This window comes from Chiloscyllium punctatum, chromosome 52, assembly GCF_047496795.1.
Source record: "Chiloscyllium punctatum isolate Juve2018m chromosome 52, sChiPun1.3, whole genome shotgun sequence".
Taxonomy (NCBI): Eukaryota; Metazoa; Chordata; class Chondrichthyes; order Orectolobiformes; family Hemiscylliidae; genus Chiloscyllium; species Chiloscyllium punctatum.
In genome coordinates, this window is record NC_092790.1 from 35,659,510 (window position 1) to 35,673,426 (window position 13,917).

Below are 13,917 nucleotides of genomic sequence, written 5' to 3' on the forward strand. Positions count from 1 at the left end.
AACCAGGGATAACCCAGTCAGGCCCTTGGCCCTGTCCAATTGGACGAGGAAGAAGCCAGTCAGTCCCTTGAGTCACTTATTCAGGAACAGCAGGAGGCCACTCCCACCTCAATGTACTTACACGGGGGCAGAATGAGGTAATTGATGCTGATTCCTGATGAATGTCTTATGCCCAATACGTCGATTCTCCTGCTTCAAGGATGCTGTCTGACCCGCTTTGCTTTTCCAGCAATCAACTCTCTACTCTGATCTCCAGCATCGGCAGTCTTACGTGTCTCCAGATTGATGCTCTAACATGATGATCAAGTGGAGCAGAGGCTGCACAGACAGACTGTTCCACGTTGTTCCTCCTGGCTCCGTTGCTCATGATACACATGTGGGACTTTAACATGGTTTTCTAGTGGTGAGCAGGGAAGCCATATGTATGGTGCAAAGTCTCAAGAAGGCATCTTTCATCTCCAAGAAGACAGACTGGTGTTCTCTATGTAGGGTGGAAGCTGGTGGGAATGGCGATCTGTTTCAGACGGAGGTATTGTGGCTGCTGTTGGGGATTGTGAACAACCTGACGTTCAGTACAGGGTTCACACGCCGACTGCACAATAACGTGGGGAGAGTTAATTTAGGCAAATACACTATTAGGAAAGTCACGTTAGACTAATGAATGGACTCCCTAAGTTCAAATAATGGTGATGTTGTTCATGTTGATCTTGTCTAGTGCATGTCCTGTGCAGTGTAACCTGTGTGCCTTACTCTGTCCAAGTCTATTTCCACCCTATGATCTGTCTGGCCATGCTTACTATGATCTTCCTCCACTGCTCATAAACAAAGTGGGCGGCACGGTGGCACAGTGGTTAGCACTGCTGCCTCACAGCGCCAGAGACCCGGGTTCAATTCCCGCCTCAGGCGACTGACTGTGTGGAGTTTGCACTTTCTCCCCGTGTCTGCGTGGGTTTCCTCCGGGTGCTCCGGCTTCCTCCCACACTCCAAAGATGTGCAGTTCAGGTGAATTGGCCATGCTAAATTGCCCGTAGTGTTAGGTAAGTGGTAGATATAGATATAGATGTAGGGGTATGGGTGGGTTACGCTTCGGCGGGGCGGTGTGGACTTGTTGGGCCGAAGGGCCTGTTTCCACACTGGAAGTAATCTAATCTAATCTAAAGTGTTTCCCTGTACTGAGGTACACGTGACAATAAATCAAACCAATCAATCCTGGGTAAAGTATGGAATTTCTCACCCTATCAATGTCTGTTTTGGAAATAAGTGATCGCTGCCACTCCTTGTGTTTCAGCGTCACCATTTCTTTGTCTCTCACAGCTCTACAGATTAAACACTCAGTTTATTCACTCTATCCTCATGTTACCATCACCTGTGTCTGTGGTAAGGAGATCATTCCTTACAAAGGAGATCAAATCTGTACAGAGTGCCCCTAATGCTCTCTCAGCAAGGCTCTACAACAGCAGGAAAATGGCTTTACTTATGTACTCGAATCATCTTACAATGAAGGACAGCATACCATTGACTGCACCCATTACTTACACAGGGTTTGATTCGGAGCAGTTAGCATAGACTTGTGAGTGGGAGATCATGCTTTCCAAATTTCTTAGAGTCCTTTGGTGAAGTGACGAAGAAGGTTAATGAGGGCAGAGTGATAGACGTAGTCTCTTTGGATTTCAGTATGGCCTATGATAAGTTTCCACATGGCAGGCTGCTCAGGAAGGTTCAATCACGGAGAATACTGGGGGAACTGGCCAACTGGATACACAGTTGGGTTGATGGTAGGAAGCTTGTTAGACTGGAGGTTGGATCCATAGCTTTTTGTTATCTATGATTTGGATGAGAATATACAAGGCATGATTAGTCAGACACTAAAATAAATGGCAGCATGATCAGTGAGGACGTTTATCAGAAATTGCAGCAAGACCTTAATCAGGTGGGGAAGTGGGCTGAGAAATGGCAAATGGAATTTAATATAGATGTGTGAGGTCTTGCAGTTTGGAATCTCAAATCAAGGTAGGAGTTTCACAGTGAATGGGCGGGCCTTAAGGGGTGTAGTGGGCAGAGAGACCTTGGAATTCAGGTGCACGGTTCCCTGAGAGTAGAGTCACAGGTAGGCAGGGCAGTGAAGAAGGCTTTTGACACACTGGCCTTCGTCAGGCAGGACATTGAGTATAGAAGTTGGGAATTTATGTTGCAGTTACACAGGACTTCGGTAAGGCCGCAGTTGGAGGATTGTGTTCAGTTTTGTCAACTTGTTATAGGGTGGATATAATGTAATTAGAAAGAGTGCAGAAGAAATTTACAAGGACATTGCCAGGACCCAATGGTCCAAGTTATAGGGAGAGGTTGGACAAGCTATGACCTTTTCTTTAAAGTGTAGGAGACTGAGGGAGTCCTTATAGAGCTGTATAAGATCATTAAGGATATGGATAGGGTGAATGCTCTCAATCTTTTCCAAAGTTTAGAGAATCGAGGAGGAAAGGGGATTAGTTTCAGGTTAAAGGGAAAGGAATAAAAGGGAACCTGAGGGACCATTTATTTACATAAATGGCTGGTACGTGGATGAGCTGCCAGAAGATGTGGCTGAGGGGGGTGTATTAACAACGTTTCAAAAGCATTTGGATAAATATGTGGATAGGAAAGGACTAGAAGGATATGGGCCAACTGCAGGGAAATGGGGTTAGTGTGGATGGACATTTACAAGGTGGAGTCGAACCACTTTGTTAATTAAAACAAAACACCCAGAAAATCTCGCCTCACCTCGTAATCTGTTAACATATGAGTGATAGAGATCTCCTGCATTCCACTATTTAAACAAAAATTAGCAAGTTAGTTTCTTAACTTTAATAGTGAACACGAAACAAAAACTATTCGCAAATACAAGCCCCTCTTTTATTAGCTACTTACTATCTGACTCCAACTCTGTAAAAAATATGCTGTTCCAACAACCCACATATTAAACGTTACAATCTCAAGACCTCACAGTCTCTATCTTCCCTGCTGTGTTCACTCTTTCAGCTGCTGATCTCCCTGGGTCATTTTTTTTAACTGCAAGTCGGTTTACATGAACATGTGTCTTTGATAGAGAGTGTTTGAGATGGTCAGTTAGCACTCCTGCTCTACAGCAGTTACTCTGCTGTCGGATGGCAGCAGCTCTCCCTCTAGTGTTCAAATGCTGGGTTTATTTACTTCCCATGATACAATAATTCTCATAATTTGATTGATTTCCAGGTGTACGAACAATAATATTCAAATTCCATTGGCTTCGGATATTCAGAGCATTATTTAAAGTCTTTGATTGCATTTGAATTGCTGTCAAAACAGCAACCAAAACTCAGGCTTCCATTTCCCAGCTAATTGTTAAATTTGGAACAGTCTGACCTTTAGCTGGCATCTGTGGCTGTACCTTCGATTCAGCAAAACCCGTCCTATCTTAAAGTGAACAGACATTGATTAGCTTCCTGGCAGTAACACACTCCGGGCTATCTGTTATTCTGTATAATAACCTTCTTGAACCACTCGATTATATTCCAGGCCGTAACTCACTCTGTGCTATCTGTTATTCTGTATATAATCCACGCTGAACACCTCGATTCGGTTCCAGACTGTAACTCACTCCGGCGTATCTGTTATTCTGCATATAAATCACCCTGAACCCCTCAATTAGATTCCAGGCTGTAACACACCCCAGAATATCTGTTATTCTGTATATAAACCACCCTGAACCCCGCGATTAGATAGCAGGCTGTAAATCACTCCGGGGTGTCTGCTGTTCTGTATATAAACCACCCTGAACCCCACGATTAGATTCCAGGCTGTAACTCACTTCGGGCTATCTGTTATTCTGGATATAACCCACCCTGAACCCCTCGATTCGATTCGAGGCTGTAACTCACTCCGGGCTATCTGTTATTCTGTACATAAAGCACCCTGAACCCCGCGATTAGATTCCAGGCAGCAATCTCCTGTCAGGGTTGAAAGGGAAGGCTGGTAGTAATTGGGAATGCTGGCTGACTAAAGAAATTGAGGGTTTGATTCAGAAAAAGAAGCAAGCATATGTCAGGTATAGACAGGATTGATCGAGTGAATCCTTAGAAGAGTATAAAGGAAGTCGGAGTACACTTAAGAGGGAAATCAGGAAGACCAAACGCGGACATGAGATTGCTTTGGCAAATAGAATTAAGGAGAATCCAAAGTGCTTTTACAAATATTAAGGACAAATGGTAATTAGGGAGAGAATAGGGCCCCTCTAAGATCAGTAAGGCGGCCTTTGTGTGGAGCCACAGAAAATGGGGGAGATATTAAATGAATATTTTGCATCAGTATTTACGGTGGAAAAGGATATGGAAGATATAGACTGTAGGGAAATCGATGGTGACATCTTGCAAAATGTTGCAGATATACAGAGGAGGAAGTGCTGGATGTCTTGAAATGGTTAAAAGTGGATAAATCCCCAGGACCTGATCAGGTGTACCCGAGAGCTCTGTGGGAAGCTAGAGAAGTGATTGCTAGGCCTCTTGCTGAGATATTTGTATCATCGATAGTCACAGGTGAGATGCTGGAAGACTGGAAGTTGGCAAACGTGGTGCCACTGTTTAAGAAGGGCGGTAAAGACAAGCCAGGGAACTATAGACCGGTGAGCCTGACCTCGGTGGTAGGCAAGTTGTTGGAGGGAATCCTGAGGGACAGGATGTACATGAAGTTGGAAAGGCAAGGACTGATTCGGGATAGTCAACATGGCTTTGTGCGTGGGAAATCATGTCTCACAAACTTGATTGAGTGTTTTGAAGAAGTAACAAAGAAGATTGATAAGGGCAGTGCAGTAGATGTGATCCATATGAATTTCAGTAAGGCGTTCGACAAGGTTCCCCATGGGAGACTGATTAGCAAGGTTAGATCTTTGGAATACAGGGAGAAGTAGCCATTTCGATGCAGAACTGACTCAAAGGTAGAAGACAGAGGGTGGTGGTGGAGAGTTGTTTTTCAGACTGGAGGCCTGTGACCAGTGGAGTGCCACATGGATCAGTGTTGGGCCCTCTACTTTTTGTCATATATATAAATGATTTGGATGCGAGCATAAGAGGTACAGTTAATAAGTTTGCAGATGACACCAAAATTGCAGGTGTAGTGGACAGCAAAGAGGGTTTCCTCAGTTTCCAAGAGGATCTGGACCAGATGGGCCAATGGGCTGAGAAGTGGCAGATGGAGTTTAATTCAGATAAATGTGAGGGGCTGCATTTTGGGAAACCAAATCTTACCAGGACTTCTACATTTAATGGTAAGGTCCTAGGGTGTGTTGCTGAACAAAGAGACCATGGAGTGCATGTTCATAGTTCCTTGAAAGTGGAGTCGCAGGTAGATAGGATAGTGAAGAAGGCGTTTGGTATGCTTTCCTTTATTGGTCAGAGTACCGAGTACAGGGGTTGGGAGGTCATGTTGTGGCTATACAGGACATTGGTTAGGTCACTCTTGGAATATTGCATGCAATTCTGGTCTCCTTCCTATCGGAAAGATGTTGTGAAACTTGAAAGGGTTCAGAAAACATTTACAAGGATGTTGCCAGGGTTGGAGGATTTGAGCTACAGGGAGAGGCTGAACAGGCTGGGACTGTTTTCCCAGGAGTGTCGGACGCTGAGGGGTGACATTATCGAGGTTTACCCTGGGATAAGGGAGTGCAGAACTAGAGGGCATAGGTTTAGTTTGAGAGGGGAAAGATATGAAAGAGATCTAAGGGACAACTTTTTCACGCAGAAGGTGGTCAGTGTATAGAGTGAGCTGCCAGAGGAAGTGGGGTGGAGGCTGGTACAATTACAACTTATAAGAGGAATTGGATGAGTATATGAATAGGAAGGGTTTGGAGGGATATGGGCCGGGTGCTGGAGGGTGGGACTAGATTGGGTTAGGATATCTGGTTGGCATTGACAGGTTGGACCAAAGGGTCTGTTTCCATGCTGTCCATCTCGATGATTCTGTAACTCTGTAACTCACTCGGACTACCTGTTAGTCTGTATAGAAACCACACTGAAACCCTCGATTAGCTTCCAGTCTGTAACACACTCTGGGGTATCTGTTATTGTACACAAAATCACCCCGAATCCCCTTGATAAAATTCCAATCTGTAACTGACTTCCAATTTGAAGGGAGTCTGTACATTAGCCACTTCAATCGTTTGATTAGATTCCAGTCTGTATCACACTCCTGGGTATCTGTTAGTTTGTATATTAATCATCCAGTCCAAACCCTGTTAAAATTGCCCATAGTATTCAGGGAAGTGTAGGTGAGGTGCATTAGTCAGGGGTAAATGTGGGAAAATGGATCTGGATGGGTTATTCTTCTGTGGGTCAGTTTGGTCTTGTTGGGCTGAAGGGCTTGTTTCCCCACTTCGGGATTATATGAATCACACGGAACCCTCTCGATTCCAACGTGTAACTCACTTCCATCTATGTGTGACTGGCATGTTTCAAAAACACCCCAAAACCTTCAATTCTATTCCACTTCGATAAACACGAGGCGCTGCATTTTGAGAAAGCAAATTTGAGCAGGACTTATACACTTAATGGTCAGGTCCGAGGGACAGTTGCTGAACAAAGAGACTTTGAAGTGCAGGTTCGTAGCTTTGTGAGAGTGGAGTAGCAGGTGGATAAGATAATGAAGGCAGCGTTTGGTATGCTTTCCTTTATTGGTCAGAGTTTTGAGTATAGACATTGAGAGGTCATGTTGTGGCTGGACTGGACATGGGTTAGGCCACTGTTGGAATATGGCGTGCAATTCTGGTCTCCTTCCTATCGGAAGGATGTTGTGAAATTTGAAAGGGTTCAGAAAAGCTTTTCAAGGAGGTTGCCAGGGTTGGAGGATTTGAGCTACAGGGAGAGGCTGAATAGGCTGGGACTGTTTTCCCTGGAGCATCAGAGGCTGAGGGGTGACCTTATAGAGTTTTATAAAATCATGACGGGCATGGATAGGAAAAATAGACAAAGTCATTTCCTTGGGGTGGGGAGTCCAGAACTAGAGGGCATAGGTTTAGTGTGAGAGGTAATATGAAAGAGACCTAAGGGGCAACTTGTTCACTCAGAGGGTGGTACATGAATGGAATGAACTGTCAGAGGAAGTGGCGGAAGCTGGTACAATTGCAACATGAAAAATGCAGCTCGATGTGTATATGAATGGGAAGATTTGTAGGGAGATGGGCCAAGTGTTTGAGAAAGAGTCTAGAGTAGGTTAGGATATCTGGTCGGCATAGACGGGTTGGACCAAAAGGTCTGTTTCCATGCTGTACATCTCTATGACTGTATGACTCCGCGATTCTGTGACTCACTACTTGTTATCTGTTATTCTGTATGTAAACCAACTCAAACCTCTCGATTAGATTCCACTCTGTCCCTCACTCCTGGGTATCTCTTATGCTGTATGTAAACCCTAAACCCCTCTCTTAGATTCCAGTCTGGAACTCACTCCTGGGGATCTGTTATTGGATCTGTGAAGTGATCCTTGTTGGATGTTAGACCGAAGACAAGATAAACTAAATGGTCAAATGTTACATTGGAAGCAGGAACACAGAAAGCTGCTGGTTCATTTCTGTCCTGTTACATATCTCCAAGTTTCAGATTGGGGCTGAATTTCTGTCAAAATGGGGAAAGTCTCAAAAGCTGTTTACTGTCCTGTACGAATGCATCATCATAACATGAATTCTCTTGCAAGATAGGAAATGGAGACAGCTTCTGGAAGGTGTCTGTATCCCTGTGTGTGTGATTCGGTGTGTCTGTGATTCTGTGTGCATGTTCAATGTTTTATATATTTTCAAACTGTATTGATGTTGCCAGTCTCTCTTGCGTTTCCTTATTTATAAACTCAATGTCATCGTTTTGCTGATATAAAATGGTGGCTGTGGACAAATCTAAAATGACTGATTTGTGTCAAGAATACTTTCAGCAAGGGAGAGGTGGCAATGTGTCAAAAGCCATTTCCATTCATTGATGCTAGCAGAGATAGGAAATGGAGACAGCTCTTTGAAGGTGATTAAAATGTAAATCCCAGAACCTTTTTACAGTGAATGCGGAGAGACAATGTGACATTCCAGTAAGGTCTGCCTTACTTTCCAAGCTCCTAATATATGAGAGAAACATAATATACAAAACCTGATAGAGCTCAGCCACTGAATTGTAGATTTGCAGCGTTGGATCAGAATTTTGCCTGGCTAGGTCTCATCCCAAATTGAAGGGTTTCTCAAATCCCACACTGACCTTCTGTGGGTTCAAAGTGTGTGTTGTCAACAAATAAAAGAAAATAATGCACCTGCAATTGAACAAAGCTCTTTCTGGAACTTTGTGCATCTGAAAATTTAAGTATCTTTCAACAGGATTGAACATAAATGTGAGAGATAGGTAGCACTCTAACCAGAATGGCAGTGCAGTATAAAAGGTATATTAATAATTTCAGTGAAAGGGGAAAACAGAGGAGGATAGTCCTCAAACAAGGAAAGTTGGGAGTCAGTAAAGTTGTGTAGTTTGTGACTGCATTATGTTTATGTGAGTCAAGATTTGAAACCACTTGGCCAATAGTACACTTTGTGACTCACTCCCAGTTACAAGTTATTTCACATAAAAAGGTTAACATATCCCTTGATTAGATTCCAGGCTGTAACTCCCTCCGGGCTATCTGTTATTCTATATCTAAAACTCCCTGGACCCCTCGATTAGATTCCAGGCTGTTAACTAACTCCAGGGTATCTGTTATTTTGTACATAAACCATCTTAAATCCCCCGATTAGTTTCCAATCTGCAACACACTCCAGGCTATCTGTTAATCTGTAAATAAATCACCCTGAACCCCTCAATTAGATTCCAGGCTGTAACTCACTCTGGGCTATCTGTTATTCTGTATATAAACCACCCTGAAACCCTCGATTAGATGCTAGGCTAGGATGTAACTCATTCTGGGGTATCTGTTATTCGTATATAAAGCACCATGAACCCCTCAATTAGATTCCAGATTGTAACTCACTCCGGGGTATCTGGTATTCTGGATATTAACCACCCTGAACCCATTGATTTGATTTCCCTTCCTGACATGTTAAGCTCATGTTCCCAACACAATCTAATCTCAACAATGATCAATGTATCACTGGTCCTCCAATCTGCTGGCACTACCATCATGTTAACTTTCTGATGTTTACGTACATGATTACCTGTAGCAGTGAGTCGCAGGTAGACAGAGTGGTGCTAAACACATTTGACACATTTGCCTTAATCAGTCAGAGCATTGAGTATAGGAGTTGTGGTGGTATGGTGCATCTGTACAGGATGTTGGTGAGACCACTTTAAGAATACTGTGTACAACTCGGTTTTCTGCCGAAATGTCTTACACGTATGTTCCAGGACTGGAGGCTTGAGCTATAGGGAGAGGCTGATTACGTTGAGGTGTTTCCCCCTGGAGTGTCAGAGGTTGAGAGGCAGCATTATAGAGGTTTATAAAATCATCAGGGGCATGGATATTCTGAACAGCCATGTTCTGCTCCAAAGGATAGGGGAGTCCAGAACAAGACAGCATAGGTTGGAGGGGAGAGGGCGAATGAGTTAGAAGGGACGAGAAGGTAAATATTTCACACAGAGAGTGGTGTGTGTACAGAAAGTGCAGTCAGAGGAAGTGGTCAAGGCGGGTACAATCACAGGAGGAATATTGGCCAAGTGCTGGCAAATGGGACTAAATCAGATTTGATATCTGATCGGAGTGAACAGATTGGACTAATGGGTCTGTTTCCATTCTGCATGACTCTCTGATTCTATAAGAGGGATGACGAATAATTCTGAATGGATCTTTCAAGTCGGAATTCTCTTCAGTGGAAGATTATCGTGTCTCTATGTTCACATTGATTGAAAGCTGCGTTAGTTAAATATCTGATAAAGAAGTGCACAATGGGACACAGACAGGAAAGTGGGGCTGAGACCACAAACTGTATATAATTTTAGTGCCTGGTGGAGAAGGCTCAAAGTATCTAATGACCCACTCCTGTTTCTCAGTCCCATGTTCCCGTGTTCCATTCAGCCCCTCAAACCTGCTAGACAGGAGCAGTTGGAGGTTACTTACTCCTATAACCTGTTGCACAGAAACACAGGAGACCATTCAGCCCCTCAGTACTGTCCCACACGGTTTGAAGTGAATTGGGAAATGTAATTGGAAAACCCAGGCTGGGTACGAAAGAGGCCCCTCATCTCTCTTCACAGAGCTTCCCCTCTCTGCAACTTGTGCTTCATTTGTTGGTCATGTTGTACACCCAGATTCAATGTGAATACAGCCCCATACCTCACCCAGAGATTGCTCACAAAATCCTCTGGTCTCCCTGTCTGCAACATTCAACAACAGAACATCCATGAAAGTAACACCCACTAACTTTCCAATAACAGAATGGGAGAACATCAGAAACAGGGGCAGGTCGTTCACTCCCCAAACCTGCCTTGCCCTTCGTTATGATCATGACTGATCTGTTCTTCATCTCAAATCCTCTTTCATATCCAATTCTTCATAGCCCTCAACTCTCTGACAGGTCAATTTCCATACACCTCCTCTTCAATTATTTTCAGTCATCTAGCTCCCCGAACACGCTAGAGAAGAGACATCCTGACATTCAATGCCACCTGTTTGAAGAAAACACTTGCTGCTCCTATATCATGGCCTATGGATGTGAACAAAAGAGGTTGATACAAGGGTTCAGGTAACAATGACTGGCCACGATATCAAGGCTGTGGTTGACTTCTGTTGACATCAAGGAGCTTAACAAAACTGAACTTAATGGGAATCAGAGTAACCTCTCCAGTGTTTGGGGTCAAACATGGCACAAAGGAAGATGTTCACCATCTCAGTCCTGGGTCACCTCTGTGGGAGATCCTCAGGGTAGCTTCCTCTTCACAAACAGCTTCAGCTGCTTCATCAATGTCTCCCCGCCCCCACCCTCCCCACCATAAGATCAGAATTGGGGATGGTCGCTAAAGATTCCACAATGTTCAGAACATTTTGTCCCCCGTCAGCTGCTGAACTGGTCTTTGTCTGTAACTAGCAGGATCCAGACTCCATTGAGACTTGTGCTGTTAAAGTATCAGTAACATTCATGTAACAGCACTGCCTGACACTGCACATTGCCACAGTAAAACAAGGGTTCATTCAGTACCTCACGCTGGATTCACAGGAATATGAGGAAGTCATTCAGCCCATTGACACTATTGGAGTAGAACAGGGACAGCCCATTCAGTGCCTCCAGCCTATTACTCAGGAAGGGAAGGAGTCTAGTGTGATGGACCTCACCAGAGCCCCTCGAAAATATTTGAAGGCGGTAGCCTAGATTCTAATGTTTTCTTATTTTAAAGGAAATGTAAAGTGTCTGTCCAGATGCAATGTGACTGGTCAAGCTACTCGGTGTGAAGCAAATCACCATCTACTTAAACACGAAAGAGAAAATGAAACCAAAGAAAGAGGAATTTAGAATAACGTAATTCTATTGGACAGCTTAACAGAATAATAGATCTAGGAACTATTACTGATGAACTGTTCCAATATAGGGAAATCCCATAAACACAGCCCTTGGCAAAAAGAAATATTCAGACACAGATTGTCACAAATATTTCTTCAATCCAAGAATTAAAAACAGTATCAAGAGAAATTTCAGAGAGGGTAGCAGCCAGAAGACTTTCACTGAAGTTTCCAACTCTGTGGAGACTCCAATAGTTTCTGATGTTACTGAGAAACCAAAACACAGAGATCCTAATCTGTGAGAGCTGGCCACACCCATTCAGGCTGCATTAAAATAAACACAAGGCCGCCCTAGCTGTTACTCAAGTGGTCTTAACTGGCAAGCTTGGTAACGATCGTTCAATCTCTCTCATAAAAGAAACCCGGACAAAATAACCTCTTAAAGCTGCAGCAATGTTCCATGAGTCAGTACAATGAGCTGTCAAACAGGAACCAGGGTTAATCAGTCAGGCCCTTGGCCCTGTCCAATCGGACGAGGTTGAAGCCAATCACTCCCTTGAGTCACTTACACAGGAACAGCAGGAGGCCATTCCCACCTCAATACACTTACACGGGACAGAATGAGGTACTTTTTGGTGATTCCTGATGAATGTCTTATGCCCAAAACGTCGATTCTCCTGGTCCTCGGATGCTGCCTGACCTGCTGTGCTTTTCCAGCAATTGATGGTCTATTCTCATCTCCAGCATTGGCAGTCCTCACTGTCTCCTAATTGATGCTCTAACATGATGAACAAGTGGGGCAGAGGCCCCACAAACAGACTGTTCCACATTGTTTCTCTTGGCTCCGTTGTTTATGATACACATGTGGGACTTTAACATGGTTTTCTTGAGGTGGGCAGGGAAGCCATATGTCTTGTGTGAAGTCTTAAGAAGGCATCTTCCATCTCCACGAAGACAGACTGGTGTTCTCTATGCAGGGCGGAAGCTGATGGGAATGGCTACCTGTTTCAGACGGAGGTATTGTGGCTGCTGTTGGGGATTGTGAGCAACCTGATGTTCAGTACAGGGTTCACACGCTGACTGCACAATAACGTGGGGAGAGTTAATTTAGGCAAATAAACTATGAGGAAAGTCACGTTAGACTGATGAATGGACTCTCTAAGTTCAAATAATGGTGATTTTGTTCATGTTGATCTTGTCTAGTGCATGTCCTGTGCAGTGTAACCTGTAATCCTTACTCTGTCCAAGTCTATTTCCACCCTATGATCTGTCTGGCCATGCTTACTATGATCTTCCTCCACTGCTCATAAATAAAGTGTTTCCCTGTACTGAGGTACACGTGACAATAAATCAAACCAATCAATCCAGGGTAAAGTATGGAATTTCTCTCCCTATCAATGTCTCTTTTGGAAATAAGTGATCGCTGCCACTCCTCGTGTTTCAGGATCACCATTTCTTCATCTCTCACAGCTCTACAGATTAAACACTCAGCTTCTTCACTCTTTCCCCATGTTACCATCACCCGTGTCTGTGGTAAGGGAATCATTTATTACAAAGGAGATCAAATCTGTAGAGAGTGCCCCAAATGCTCTCTCAGCAAGGCTCTACAACAGCCGGAAGATGGCTTTACTCATGTACTCGAATCATCTTACAATGAAGGACAGCATACCATTGACTGCACCCATTACTTACACAGGGTTTGATTCGGAGCAGTCAGCATAGACTTGTGAGTGGGAGATCATGCCTCCCAAATTTCTTAGAGACCTTTGATGAATTTACCAGGACGTTTGATGAGGGCAGAGTGATAAATGTAGTCTCTATGGATTTCAGTAAGGCCTTTGATAAGTTTCCAAATGGCAGGCTGCTCAGGAAGGTTGCATCTCGTAGAATGCGGGGGAACTGGGCAATTGGATACACAGTTGGCTTGATGGTCGGAAGCAGAGGGTTTAGTGGAAAGATGTTTGTCAGACCGGAGGCTTGGTCCATTGCTGTTTGTTATCTATGATTTGGTTGAGAATGTAGAAGGTATGATTAGTAAGTTTGCAGATGACACTAAAATAAGTGGGAGCATGATCAGTGAGGATGTTTATCAAAAATTGCAGCAGGACATTAATCAGGTGGGCAAGTGGGCCGAGAAATGGCAAATGGAATTTAATATAGAAGCGTGAGGTCTTGCATTTTGGAAACTCCGATCAAGGTAGGAGTTTTGTGGTGAATGGGAGGGCTTAAGGGGTGCAGTGGGCAGAGGGACCTTGGTGTTCAGGTGCACTGTTCTCTGAGAGTGGAGTCACAGGTAGACAGGGAAGTGAAGAAGGCTTTTGGCATATTGGCCTTCATCAGGCAGGATATTGAGGATAGAAGTTGGGACCTTATGTTACAGTTACACAGGACTTTGGTAAGGCCACACTTGGAGTATTGTCTTCAGTTTTGTCACCTTGTCATGGGGAGGATGTTATTAAA